Raw genomic sequence first — 15,387 nt, 5'->3', positions numbered from 1 at the left:
GCCACTTCTCTTGGTCACCCAAGGCATACTGAGGCTGACCTCAGTACAAAGCTTCCAACATCTACCAGCCAGAAGACTGGAAGATGCAGGTCCCATCTAGAAAGAACAAAACATTAGGATCCTGTCTTTTAGCTAACAGCAGGCAGCCTCTTTAATAAAGGCTACCTTTTTAACAAAGAAATCATTTGTAAAGTTAGAGAGGGGCATTCAGAGGGCATTTCAGGCCAATAACAGTACCATACGGGACAACTAGTGTTAATATTTGGAGGGAAAAATTTATGTTGTGGTCAAAGGTATAGAAAATTCTAAATGAGGAGTTTAGAGACCACAGTAATATCTATTTTGTTATTTCTGGTACTATAACCTTGAGCTAACAATTGGCTTTCAAGGACTGGGTCTGATGCCCTGAGGTGTGAGGTGGGGCTAGGAGCAGGACTTGTGCAAGGTGCCACTCCTCCACACACACCTGGGACAAATGACCCTGACTGCCTAGGCCTGATTCTGCGGCCTCTGTGTGTGCTTATTCTAGGGGAAGTTGTGGTGGGCCACAGCCATTGCCATGTGTGGCTGGTGGCCCAGGATGTGCTGGGTCCTCTCTTTGGATTTTCTTAGCTATGGCAGGCATTTTTGCTGTGTCCAGAAGCTGGCATCCTGTGCACAGATGTGCCTGTTTGCTTTCCCTGCTCCCCTCATGGGGGTGGAGTTACAGTGTGAACGTGGCAGCTGCAGTTTTTTGTAAGCACTTTTGTAAAGAAGCTGACTTAAAGTTACTTTAGACTGAGAGGCCTGGCAAACTAGTTGGAATAACTTAAGTCATAAGGTACCATGCTACAAGTTTTTCATGGGAGGCAGGGTCCCAGTAAGCCCAGGGAAGGGAAGGCAGACAGAGACAAAGGACACATGGTGAGACCATGGAGGAGGCAGAAAAGGTGTGCTGACATCTTAGGTAAGGGAGGGGAAGGCAGAGCCTAGAGGCATGACACACGTTTATGGGATTAGCCATCACCTGTGTCTCTAGGTTGCTCCCATTGATTGGTACTGGCATGCTTTTAGCAAAATGAAACCTCCACTCTCCGGTCACCAAATAAATCCGGGGCTCGGTCTCAGCCCACAGGAAGGGAGCATGAGCTCTCCCAGAGCTGGAACCGCCTTGAGGCCAGAATTGGCAAGGAGTGGCTTGCTTAACTCCATGACAGGGAAAGTTTTTCAGGAAGATAGGAAGAGGTAGGTATGGTAAGCAGTGCAAGAAGTCTGTTTACATGGGGAAGGAGGAGGTTTGGAGAGGAATTGACTTGATTTAGAAACTGGTTTACAGGCTAATAGAATCTGTACAGGGGAACAGAAAGTACAGAGGGAGGGTTTGAAGTACATGTTTTGGCTTGCAAGTGGTGCAGATTTAGATGGAGGTATGAAAAGCTTGGACATAATGAAATCTCTCCCCATCATCCCGATCACTCACAGTAGTTATTTAGGTCCTGTAAAGGTTGGTATCTAAAGACCCAAAAAGGGGCAGTGACTTTGGTTGTCTAAAGGATAAGTGGGCCAGATTTGAGTGCAAAAGCAGATCAAATTTTTTGTTTTATATCTGGGGTCAAACCCAAGGTGTCCAAATTATTGAGGAGGCATCTCAATGGGGAGTCAGATGGCAAAGAGGATGTAGAGTCCCCCATTGTGGGACCTGGTCCCAGAGGGCTATAATGGGAGGATATTATGAATCGTGGGGCATCCCCACATGACTCAAATACCCGAGAACAGCACAAGGCGCACAAGAATCTGTCATCACTGAGTTCTAGTGGTGTACAGGGCCAAAGGTCTGGGGCTATGGGTTACCTGGTGCCACGCTTTTGGGATGGGGGGGGTCTCTGAGACCCACAACAAAATAGACCCAAGCCAGATAAGAGGGAAGGGAACCCCCCTCTACCGTCTGAAGCCCAGAGATAACCAAACAGGGAAAACGCTCAAACCCCAGAGACACCGAAGGGAGAGACCACAAAGGGAGCCCAATAAGGGTATGTGGGCTCACCAAAGGATGTCTGGTTTTGGATGCAAGCGAGGGCAATCTGGAGGATGAGTCCTGGCCAGTCATGTCCTCAGGGTGGTCGTGGGGTGAGTTGGAATTGGGGTCCCACCAAGATTAGTGGGGAAACCTGATCCGAGTCAAGGCACCAAATGTAGGCCCAAAAATGACCACACAGAGAGGAATGATCTGGCCAAGAGATTCTTTATTACCAGGTGGGAGAGGGAGAGAGCCAAGGGTGGGGGGCAAGGCTTAAATTCCCCTCAGTGAGGCTTGGCATGATCTGATTGATTAGATCTTATGGTTCATGCTGATTGGAGGTTGGGGCAGAAGGAGAATTCAAGCTAGACTTGAGGCAGGACCATGACCCTGGGAAACAGAAGCTTAAGGGTGCAGTAAGAACCAAAACCTATCAGTGCCATTATTGCCAATAACCCATACATCTTATTCTCTATTATGAATCTGTCTTCCCTATCCCAGGAAAGCTCCTGTTCAGAAGGAAAATGTGTCTTCAATTATTTTATTTCAGGAATTTATCAAAAGAGAAAAAATATTTAAGTTAAGATCAAATGGCTGTCTATCACCCAAGGCTCTTCAAAATTCTGAAATCATAACTCTTTTCTTGCTTTTTTCTTCCAACTTTAAACTATTATATTATTATTCTTACTCAATCCTATTCATGTCTCACATCAAAAGGTCTTTATGTATTTTAATTGTACAAAACAATGGGTATCGTGGTGACATTTTTACGCATGCATATAATATATTCTGATCATACTCTTCCCCTACCTCTCACTTCCCCTGCCTTCTCCCTTCTCCCCTCCCCCATTCCATTATTTTTCTCTAATAGTCTGCCCCCCACTTTCATTTCATCTTTTCCCTCTAGATTCCACATATAAGAGAAAACATGCAACACTTGTCTCTCTAAGTCTGACTTATTTCACTTACCATGATGATATCCAATTCCATCTATTTTCCTGCAAATGTCACGATTTCATTCTTTCTAGTTAAATAATACTCCACTGGGTATATTTACTATTTCTGTACCCATTTTATCTATTGACAGGCACCTAGGCTAATACCATAACTTAGCTATTGTGAATAGTACTGTGATAAACATGGGTATGTAGGTATCTCTACTGTATGCTGATTTTGATTCCTTTAGGTATATACCCCAAAATGGTGTAGCTGAATCATATGATTGTTTTATTTTTATTTTTCTTGAGGACTCTCCATACTATTTTCCATAGTGACTGGACTAATTTGCATTCCCAAAAACAGAGTAAAGGGTGTTATCCTCCAGTGTCATGGTGGGGGTATGACACCAACACATCCTTACCAGAATTTATTGTTGTTTTCTTGTTGATTGCTACTCTGACCTTGGTGAGATGGAATCTCAATTTAGTTTTGATTTGCATTTCCATGAAAACTAAAGATGCTGAACATTTTTTTGCATAATTTATTTTTCATATAGTTTTTGAGAACTGTTAACTTTGTTCATTTGAACGTTTGTTCTTCTTGTCCTGTATTTCTTGAGCTCTCTGTATGTTCTGGATGTTAATCCTTTGTCAGATAAATAGCTAGCAAAGATTTTCTCCCATTCTGCAGGTTGTCCCCTCACTCTGTTAATTATAACCTTTGCTATGCAGAAGCTTTTACTCTGATGTAATTCCACTTGTCAATCCTTGCTATTATTTCCTGAGTTCTTGGTGTCCTATTGAGAAAGTCATTGCCTATGCCTAGATCTTGAAGAGTCCTTTATGTTTTCCTCCAGTACTTTCAAAGTTTCAGATCTTACAGCAAGGTCTTTGATCCATTTTGAGTTGATTTTTATATAGGACGAGTGATAGGGGTCTGGCTTCAGTCTTCTACATCTGGATATTCAGTTTTCTCAAGATTATTTGTTAAAGAGACTGTCTTTTCTTCAATGTATATATTCAGAATCTTCTTAGGTATCAGATAGCTGTAGATGCATGAGTTTATTTCAGTGTCTCATATTCCATTGTTCTGTGTATCTGGTTTATGCCTGTATGGTGTTATTTTTGTTACTAGGGCTCTATAGCATTATTTGATATCAGGTACTGTGATACCTGATTTGTTTAGGATTGCTTTGGCTATTTGGGATCTTTTGTGTTGCCATATGAATTTTAGGTTTTTTTCTAGTTCTGTGAAGGATGTCATTGGTTTATTCATGGGGAATGCATTGAATCTGTAGATCACTTTCAGGTATTAAGTCTGCCAGTCCATGAACATGGGAAGCTCCATGTTCTAGCTTCAATGTTTTCTTCAGTTTCTTTCTTCAGTGTTTATAGTTTTCAAAGAGATCCAAAAGTTCTTTAAACTACACCTACAAACCTTGTAAATATCTTGACTCTTCACTCTTAAAAAAAATAAAAGAACAATATTAAGACTCAAACAAGATTGTGATCTCTTTTGTCATAGCAAGAAACTTTTAAATTTTACCAAATTACCTTGGTAAAATTTCAGGAAATACAAATTCAGAAATACTCAAGTAAAAAGTGCAAGGAAAAAATAGAACAGACTTGTAACTATAGGATTTAGGCATTGAGCTATGTGTGATTTAAAATTTTATTTTTTATTTTAAAAAGTATCTTGTTTAAGTTAATAATCAATATTTAATTCCAGTTTACTTAGATACATTCCATACCATTAGAGCACAGAAAATATTAAAACTATTTTGAAAACAATCCAACATATTAATTCAAATCACATGCTTTGAAATAACAATTCTACCTTCCTTCTATAATTCATGTTTCTAAGTTACACTAGCTCTACCAATACTAATCTCCTGCATCTCTAACTATTATGGCCTAAAGCCATCTCTGCAAAATGTAATGATGCCCAAATACCTTATGTATCTTCAGCTCAGCCACACCTCAGATTCCAGACCCATAGGCTCAATTGTCAACCTGTATTACCAAGTAATGATTAAGAAGTTACCAGGTAATGGCTAAGAGGGATCTCAAACTTAGCATCTCTGTAACAGATTCCTTGGTCTTCCCCCAGATCTACTCCTCCTCCAAGTTTCTTCATGTCAGGTACTATTGGCATTCTTCTCCTTCCAGATGCTCAACCAAGAACCTAAGGTTATTCCTGAATGTTCTTTCTCTGACATTTCTAATCCATCAACATTTTTGTTGGATCCACTTTCAAAATTTAAGAATCCCACTGGTTTTGCTATCACCTGGAATGTTGTCATAGTCTGCTGACTATGTGCTTTATTCTTTCAATCTGTTCTCAACCTAACAATGAGAAGCATAATTATGTCCCCCTTTTTGCCCCAAAATTTTTAATCGCTTCATATTTTACTGAGTAAAAGTCAAGGTCTTTACCATGACCTTTAAGATTCTTCAAATTCTGCCCCCACCCCTCCCAACTCTCTAATATGATCTTAGACCCTGTTTGGCTTGAACATTGTACTTTAGGATCACTGGCTTCCTTGATATTCTTTAAATACCCTGATTGTGCTCAAGGCATTTGTACCTACTGTTTTCTCAGCCAGCAATGCTCTTACTCTCATGTCTTGTGGCTCTTATTCATAACCAATTTATATTCAAATTAAATTATTCTGTATTCCTAAATGAGTTCACAATTTATTAAAATCCCATTCATTCTTTTGGTCCATGCTACCTCCTCAATGATTTTTCTTCCCAGACTGAATCAGTCCCCTGTCCTTGCAGAATATAAAAGAAGCACTAGGTTTAGGGGTTTTGGTTTGTTTTTGTTTATTTGTTTGTTAAGTTTATTTTAGTTTTATCTTTGTCAGAGCACTGGTTGTATGCTGTATCATCACAAATCATGTCTCCTATAGAATGCAAGCTCTTCTCATGCTGAAAACTTGTCTTACCTTTCAGTGAAGTCACTGCAGCACAAAACTCAGTACATTCATTACATCTGTTAAGTAGAACTATTGCTGTCTCAAAAATACAACACTATTTATGTGATATAATTTCACAAGTCTTTATGAAGCAATCATGATGGTTAGTTACTGTTCTAAACACGACAGATCTAGTAAGAAGTCAGACTGACAAGTCCCTTTCCAATTATACAATATTGTTTAAGTAAAATTAAAAACTAAAATTTCAGGAAAAAATTCGAATGTATTAAGTCAGATATTCTATTTCGGTTTCAGCCTATCATAGACTCTTCCTATTAAGAGAAAAAAGTGCTATGTCTCTTTTCTAATGAGAAGTCATCTCGCTCTTTTTTTTGTTTTTTTCACTTCATCCAGTTTATACAACAAGTTATGTATGGTGTTCTGTGCTTTTTTGACATTATTTATTTAATAAGTGTCTCTGGATATGAAATTTTTTGAGGCTGGCTCTCTTTTTTTCCTCCCCATAATACTGGGAATCAAACCCAGGGCCTTTCCCATGCTTGACAAGCGCTCTACCATGAGCTTTATCCTAGTCATTGGCTTTTTGAGCCAAGGTCTCATGGTGTAGCCCAGGCTGGACTTGAACTGTTAATCCTCCTGCCTTAACCTCATAAGTGTTGGGATTGTAGCCATAAGTCACCACACCTGGCTGAGAATTTCCCTGTCTTATCCCCTATGCTTGTAAGTGTTTTTATATCTTGATGCCCCTTTCCATGACATTTCCTCATAGGAACATCTTCCCCTATATCATCCTTTTCTCTAATTCTTATTTGGTTTTCTGGAATTACAACTTAATCACTCCCACCTCTAACAACCTTCCTGATGAGACTAGAAAGAGTTAGTTACCTCCTGTGAATTGAACCGTGTTCCCCCCAAAGATAAATTGAAGTGCTTACTTAACTTTTAGTACATCAGAATGTAACGTTATTAAGAAATAGGATTGTGGCAGATGTAGTTGTTAAGATGAGGTCATATTAGAATGAGATGGACCTGAATCCCATATAAATAGTGTCCTTATAAGAAGACAACCATGTGAAGACACAACATATAGGGAGAATGCATTATAAATACAGAGAATTGGAGAGATGCATCTACAGACCAAGGAATATGAAAGATTGGCAACAAGCCACCAGAATCTAGGAAGAGACAAGGAAGGATTTCTCTACAAGCTTCAGAAAGCAAGTCTAGCTGACAACTTGATTTTGTGCTTAGAGCCTACAATACATAAGCCACCAGTTCTCAGTGTTTTGTTAGGGCAGGCCTAGGAAACTAATTCAGTGCCCCTGTTCTGTAGTCACATTACACTCACTTTTTAATTATCTATGTATCCAGACTGAATTTGTCGAAGTAAAGGACTCTCTTATTCCTCTACACTGGTCATTTCTAGAGTAATGATTGGTACAGTGCTGAAAAATATGTGCTGAATGATCAAGGAAACAAGGAGTTTGCTGTCTACATGAGATAACATCAAAGATCCAGGCAGAGGTTTGCTTTCATTTTTCAGCTATTGTATTGCAGGAATTACTCATTTCAGTGCTTTGAAACTCTTAAATTCTTCCTTAAATGTACCCTCAAAGGAAATCATCACACTAGAATAAGAAAATTATTTCTGGAAGGGGTTATTGCAGACAAATTTGAAGAAGGAAGTTGAGAGTCAAGAAAAATGCACTGTCAGGTTTTTAAGAAATGTGTCTATATTCCCTGAGCTAAAAAGGCATGATTGGGGCTCAGAAAGCTCAAAAAAGAAAAACAAATTCTTCTACTTCTGAAGACTCATCTCTGTCTACTCCTCTGTTTTATCCTTCATGTTCACAGGTCATGAAATTGTTATACCTTTATTGCCTCTAAATCTTTAATCTCTCAGCCCAGAATTCATGCCCTCACTTTTATTGCCTTTCTGAATAAGTTTTCAAGATTTCACTCAAGGGTCACCTCTTTAACATGTCTATTCTGATTCTTACCCCCTCAGGTCTCTTGTGCCTACAGTGAACCCCACATAGATTTAAACCTATCATGAGGCCCTGACCTTCTCAAAAGTAGGAAATATGCCTTTACGTTCTCTGACAGTCATCTTGCTATACGGCATACTGTAAGTGCACAAGGAATGCTTGTGGAATAAGCATTAATGAAGGAAGTTTATTAAACAATAACAAAAGAAGTGAAGAAAACTTGGTCTCTAGGCATACTGAAACGTATTATATTCCAGCCATGAATAAGGAAAGGTAGAAGTTGTAAAATGGACCCTGAAACAGTTCTCTGTTTGGAGAGTAGCTTTGTTTTGCATGAGACATAAGTAAAAGCACTCAGCTATACTCCCTGCAGGACGAGTGGCAGTGAATATACGGATGAATGACTTTAAGGTTGGGAAGGAAGGAAAGACCCACAAATGGGGGTCCTGAGGAAGAGTCCCATGCCTTTCTCTCCTTATAGCCTGATGGTGGTGGTCAGGCCCAGCAGAGTTGGCCTGCAGGAGAATGGATAAGACTGAGAATGTCCTTTGAGCAAAACTCTCTTCTCTCTTTCTGGTCTAATCTAATTCAAGGGGCACAGATTGGTTAGAGTGGACAAAACCACCCAGGCAAGAAGAATCAAATATCCTCAGCAAATATTGGCAGTGCTCATTTACTCTTTATTGGCCCAGTACCCCAAAGGTAGGGGAAGACAATTCTAACCCAGAAAATATAATTAGTCAGCCTGCTGGTTTGAGCTCTAATTTAATCTGGGCAGCTGTGCCAGGAGCTTGTATTAGCATGACACTGGGAGGTGGAGAATATAATTACTGAGCAATAGAGAAGGGAAGGAGAAGAGAGGTGGTGACCAGTGTGTGCCTGTGTTGGAGGATGGAGTGGGGGAGGAGGGTGATGTCAATGGAGCAAGAGGAGTCCCTTGGGAGAAAGGAAAAAGAAAGGGGTTTCTGGCAGTGGATCAAGGGTGACTTTAATTTGACTTTTGAGAAATTGTGTGTGTGTGTGTGTGTGTGTGTGTGCGCGCGCGCGCGCGCTAATGTATGTAGGGGAGGGGACTTTGTAGCTAGGGGCTAGTCTACTCTGCATGACAAAGGTGAGTTTGTGAGTTGATGGATGGGCCTGTGGGTCACCCTGTAGAGGCATAGTTAAGAGGTGTTGGAGCAGGTTATGGTTGAATTTGGGTAAAATATTCTCAGATACTCATTCAGTGGATCAATCTAAATGGAGAAAACAGAATAAACTTTATCCATTATCTACTTTCTGTTTAAGATAGAAGACTTGTGATTGAAAGAATACTCCTTAGGTGATCTTATTCATACAAAAAAGCTACCAGCCTACTAATCTACTTCCAGGGCACTTTTTGTGCCTGAGCTCTGGTTAAGCAGCTTACACTTATCTTAAGTAGTCTTTACAAAGCTAAACAAGATATTAGGTACTATAATCCCCTCATTTAACAATTGAGGAAACTGAGGTTCAGAGACCTTAAATAAAATGCCCATGGTCCTATACCTAGTAAGTGCTGAAGGTATAATTCAAATCCAGGCCTGTCTGATTCTGAACACTATCAGTATTGTCTTTTCCACTTATATTCAAGAAATGAGGATCAGAATAATAAAGTTATTTGCATTAGCTCTCAAAGTAAATTAGTGTCAGAACTGGAAATAAACTTGGAATTCACACAATTCTGCCTGTTTATAGAGGACATATGGGGGAAACAGGAAGGGTATGGTTTGCCAGGGAGAAAGCTGGTTATTCAAAAAGAAATGGCAACCAGGTTTCCTAATCCTAAACCCAATGCTCATTTTACTGTAAATGACAAAGGTGATGACAGCTGAATTATTTGTTCACTTACTGTGTGCACTAAGTTTTACACATTCCCTGATTTCCCTCACACACCCCTTTGAGATGGACACAATTTTTGCTCCATGTTGTGTGAGAAGACAAGGACTTCAAGGCTGTGCAGTTTGCCTAAACTCAAATAGCTGGTTAATGATAGAGCAGGGATCCAAATCCAACAGCCCATTCTCTAATCACTGCTTCCTTGAGAAGTACACTGTTCCTTCAGGCAAGGTTGCACCCTCCCTCTAAGTCCAAATGGATCTGCATCATTCACCTATCCCATGAAGTGACAGAAAACTGTGAAAGTCTGTAGAAATCTTTCTTTAAGTCAAAGCTAAGACAGACTCATTCAAATGGCTGCTGCCCATTATTTTGAGGAGTGGGAAGACCTGTAGATACATATTAGGAATCATATTCTTTACCTTCACAGTTAACTTTCCTTGTGACTTTCAACCTTTCCCCTCTTTAAGAACCTGTAGAATCTTTCTCTGCCCTACTCTGTCTGTTAACTTATAAGTTAAAGAAGAGAAGAATCCCAGTTTCTCATTTTCTTTCACACTGAAAATCGTTAATCCTTTAGCTGTTTTTCCCAGGCAAACACCTCCATTTGGATCACTGGGAGTAAAAAGGGAAGCAACTCGTCCACACAAGGGAGAAGTCTGCTCTCTCAGGGCCTCTGGAAACAGAGTGAGCTGAAGGAGCTGGCCCTGCTTCTGCTTGCTCAGCTGCTCAGCATCTGCCCTGCACCCAGAAGTGGGACTTCCCTAGGGTCCCTGACTATCTCCTGAGCTATGGCAAGAGGAACTAAACAGGACACAGATGTGTCCTGTCTCCTGAAGCCTGTAGACACCATTGGGAAGCTCTATGGCCCATGTGCAGGAAGCCACAAGAGGCATCTTGATTTCATTGGTCTCCCTCCTGATGTCCACAATTCCTATAGCTTCTATTCCCCATTTACTCCCTTTACTCCCTCAAATCCTGTACCCTCTCCTCAAAAGAGGACACATACTAAAACTGAAGCTGTTAACTGAAAGGCAATTGGCTTCATTTTCCCACTAGCTGTGTGGGCACTTATCTTTCTCTGCAAAAGAGACAAATAGCAACTGCTTTATATTTCCCACAGACTGCTGTGAGAACATGAGGAAAATGGATATTAAAAAGCTGAACATGTCACCTATGAGACAATAAGGGGGTTATTCTCAATATTGTCATTGCAATTGATGGAGTTATACAGCAGCAGAAACGATACCAGTTTCAGATTCAGAGGGATCAGGGATTAAGTCCTAGCCTTCCACTAAGACTTTTGGAACCTAGTTTCTTCATCCGTATAGTGGAAATCATAATGCATACCTTGAAGGATTGCTGCAAAATTTAAATGATGAGATATATAGCAAAACAAGTAGAAGAGACATGAGGGGAAGAGGAGTCAGAGGTTAATAAATATTTATTCTCTCCCAGATTCTAATGTTCCCCAAATCCAATCCACAACTACTTGTCTCTGTACTTATGACTGTGCTGGTCATGCCTTGCACAAAATTCCTGCCTGAGGGAGGAAATACAACAAAATGTTCAATGGGAGACTGGACTGATGTTAAGCCTAGATGAAGGCTACCTTCCCCCACCCCTCCCCAATCTACCAAGATTGTTATTTGTGAGACTCAAGATTAAAACATTTTCTGCAGCAAGTTAGAACTCAAATACCAGAGTCTCAGGCAAAAGGAAAGAGGACAAAATATAGGAGCTAGAGATAGTAAAACACATACACACACACACACACACACAGAGAGAGAGAGAGAGAGAGAGAGAAAGAGAGAGAGAGAGAGAGCTTCCTGAGTGCCATATCTAAACATGGCTCTGATTTTATCCTGCTCAGTTCCACATATTTTTGATGACTCTCCATTGTTAAGAAAATAAAATACCCAAACTAGTGGGTACAAGTTGAAAGTTTGATAAGGAATAGGGTTTTTACATAGTTTTAAAATATTTAAAAGTACTTAATAATTCAAAAAGGGAAATTATAACTTTACAGTACAAAAGAAAGCACAATACCACAATATGTTCCAATAATGGGAAAACTTTTTCCATGTGTTTCCTGATGTGATGAACTGAGAAGGTCATAGTATCACATATGGCATTCCTGACAAAATCACCTATTCAAATTTGATTGTACGAACTTCGGACAAAAAAATTGAGAGATGCTCTAAAGAATGATGATATGTTCAAGAATATCATTATCTTGAAATATAAAGAAAAATGAGATTCTGGATTCAAGAAAGCAATAAAGAGTAATAAAAATATATGAAGTGTATGGTCCTACACATTATAAAGAAAATAATAAAATTTAAGTAAAACTTACATTTGTAAAACTACAAATTAAATAATAGTGTATCAATATTAAATTTTCTGATTTTGATAATCATATTGTAATTATGAAAATCACTGTCCTTGTTTTTAGTGGCCTGATATCTACAATATGTTTTCTAAAGTTTCAAGAAAAAGAGACAGTATGATAAAGCAAACTATTAGCAATTATAAATTGGAGTGACAGGTATACAGAAGTTCTTTTTACTCTTCTTACAACTTTTCTGTACATTTGAAATTATTTCAAAATAAATATTCAAAATTTGAATATTTTATTTCAAAATAAAATATTCAAAAATTGAAGTTCAAATCCCAAAATGTGGCAATCAAGTATCTCTTTGTTTTCACCTCAAAACTTATGTTAATCATCTTAGGTTTCACTATACAGTTCAGGCTATAGCCACATTGACCTATAGGATATGTTCTCCAAACTTATCCCCTACTTTTCCATCTTGTAATTTATAGTGACTCAGAGCTCCAATACAGCCTTCTTTTTGCTCCTTACCCTTTTGAAATCCTATCCAACTTGGATATCCTTAATTAAAAATCAGCAATTTGAGGGGGGAAATCCTCAATTGTCCATTTAGCTTCTAAATTGGCCCAACCTGCTGTGACCCAAATCAGATAAGCAGGGTTGTCTAGATGCTCCACAATTGGGTTAATTCTCAGTTTGAGTTAGGACAACCTGCTTGGAGTAGTTTTCTGATTCCCGCCGATGTAACTGCATGCTCAGGGAGTAGGTGTCAGCTGCCACCTGGTGGTCTGTAATACAACAGTTTAGGGGTTCATGTGTGTACAAGCAGGGTGGGAAAAAGTCAGACAGAGACAGTTTCATTTAATTCGTCTATCCATAACCATATCCACTTTGTGGATTATTTTAAGAATTAGAGTTAGTATATTTTAATTGTTTTCTCATAATATTTACTCAATAAATGGTCGCTAGCATTATTAGAAACAAAATATACAAAGAAAGTAAAGATCATTTCTTTTCATTTTACCATTTTGCAATTAAGAAGTCTAAAATCCACACATCCATAACGAGGCCTGTAGGGCAGGCTGCTTCACTCAGAGCACCTTTTCCATACGTTGGTCAAAGAGACAGGCTCAATGTTGAATACAGCAAACCTTAGAGCAGGTGGCTATAGAAGCTTTCAGTAGTTAAATTCTCACCCACGCACACCCTCTTACAGCTCCTCTTCTCTAAGTCAGGCGCTATGGGGGAGGGCAGTTGTGGCAGGGACAGGTGGCTGAGAAAGAAGAACGATGTCCTCTGCTGGGAGTCAGAAAAGTTTGCCATTTGCCATGTGGGTGGGTGGTTGCACTTCAGTTTCACTTTCTCTCCTTTGCAAATCACTTCCTTGCAGATTCTTTCTCTGATGTCTTTCTGTGCTGTCTCTCTTCTTTCCTCTGCTCCTCCACCTGTTCTTCCTTCTCTTTCTGCAAGCCTGACTGGCAGACTGTTCTTGGAGCTGAGACTCCTTCAGAGACCACATTCAGAGTTGTCTCTCCCTCTGATGAGAAGGTGGGATTGCCCTACTTTGTCTAACCAACTGATGCTACCCAGAGGGAATACTGACTCTTTCCAGAGTTGTATTCCATTCATCATTGGGTCTACCCCATATTCTCTCCTGGCCCATCCATGTCCACTTTGCTCACCAAGGTCTCCAGTCCATGTGGTTGGGAGTGAGGGAAGCAGTCTAATTTTGATGGAGTGGCCTCAGAGCTTGAGTCTCCCTTTTGAAGAAATGAAAAAAAGGACCTATGCTCAGAACAAAGCTGTCCTTCCTCCAGTCTGAGGTCTCCTCCACAACCTAAGTTCCCAGGCTTTGCCTCTCCCTTCTTCCCTTATACCTTATCTATGATAGCCTCCAGATTCTACCCACTGATGTACTTTTAATTTAATGCCTACTTTTTCAAAGCTTTTAGAGTGTTGGGCCTAAAGAACCCAGTTTTAAATGGCTCAAATCCATGCAGTCATTAAGTACTTGCTCCATAGTTTCTCTAAGTTTCTCAGATTGTTATGGTCTAAGGTTCATGCCTCTCACCCTAGTTCATATATTGAAATCTTAATCTGCAAGATGATGGTATCAGGAAGTGAGGCCTTTGGGAGATGATTAGTCCCTGTGAACGGAATTAGTGTGTTTATAAAAGAGATCCCAGACAGCTACCTCTCTCCTTTCACCATGTGGCAACACAGAACAGGCAGTTATGCATGAACCAGGAAGCAGCCCCTTGCCAGACATGGAATCTGCCCACACCTTGATCTTGGAGGCCCTCTAGCCTCCAAAACTGTGAGAAATAAATTTCTGCTGTTTATAAGTCACCAGTTTATTTTGTTTTTATAGCAGTCCAAATGGACTAAAACAAAGATTCAATTCACTTTAAATACTCTTTGACCCCAAAACTTTGACAGTTTTTCTTTCCTCCCTTCCCAACATTCCTATGAGTTTTTACCTTGCCTTAGTAGGTAGTACAGGGAGGAACCTCACTAGAAGCTCTCTTTTCTGCTAAGTAGGAAGATTGAGTTGAGAACTATTCTACATTTCTTATTCCTCAAGTCCATGGAGTTTTCCTAGGTAGATATCATCCTATCCCTGCTAGGTTCTTTGACTCCCATCCTACTAAGTACCAACATAGGTCCTTCTTCACTGTACTTGCAGCCTAGAGCCCAGACTCTGCCCTCCTCTTTTAGATTATCAAACAGTGAGCACTCACCATCTGAATCATGCTTGAGACACTGCTTCTGAGCTAAATCAGCTGGTTTAGAAGTATGGAGCTTTGGCTCATCAGGCAAACCATCCTATGCTCACATTCATTCAATGAGTTTCATTATTGAATCTAAAGAAGTCACTGAAGTAGCTGTAGCTGAGGACAATTTTCCCAAAAGTAACTTCATGGGATGTGACTCAAAAAAGAAAAATAGTAGAAATACAATATCCCTCCTTCTAGGAGAGTTACAATTCAATACAGCTTATGAAAATGTGCAAGAAGCTATACTGTAAAAAAAAAAAAGCTTCTATTCTTGTTTTATGTTAATTCTGTTATTTCCCCAAAATTATTTGATCACATTATAGGATTCATTGTCCAAAGGGATAGTATTTTATATTTTTTCTCTCTACATCAAGAGAGAGAAAAGAAAGAAAGCTCATTGCTGGTACTGAAAAAGTACCCAATAAAACACAGTTTAAGTAGAATTATCTTCCTGATCTCTGAAAGAATGCCCTGTGCAAGATCTGAGATTGATTGCTATTCGGTACTGCTGGAATTACAGATGGGGAAAACAGAGGAAGAACTTTCCTGAACTA

Source organism: Castor canadensis, chromosome 8 (assembly GCF_047511655.1).
Source record: "Castor canadensis chromosome 8, mCasCan1.hap1v2, whole genome shotgun sequence".
In the NCBI taxonomy this organism is placed as follows: Eukaryota; Metazoa; Chordata; class Mammalia; order Rodentia; family Castoridae; genus Castor; species Castor canadensis.
Note: the sequence above shows the minus strand (reverse complement) of the source record.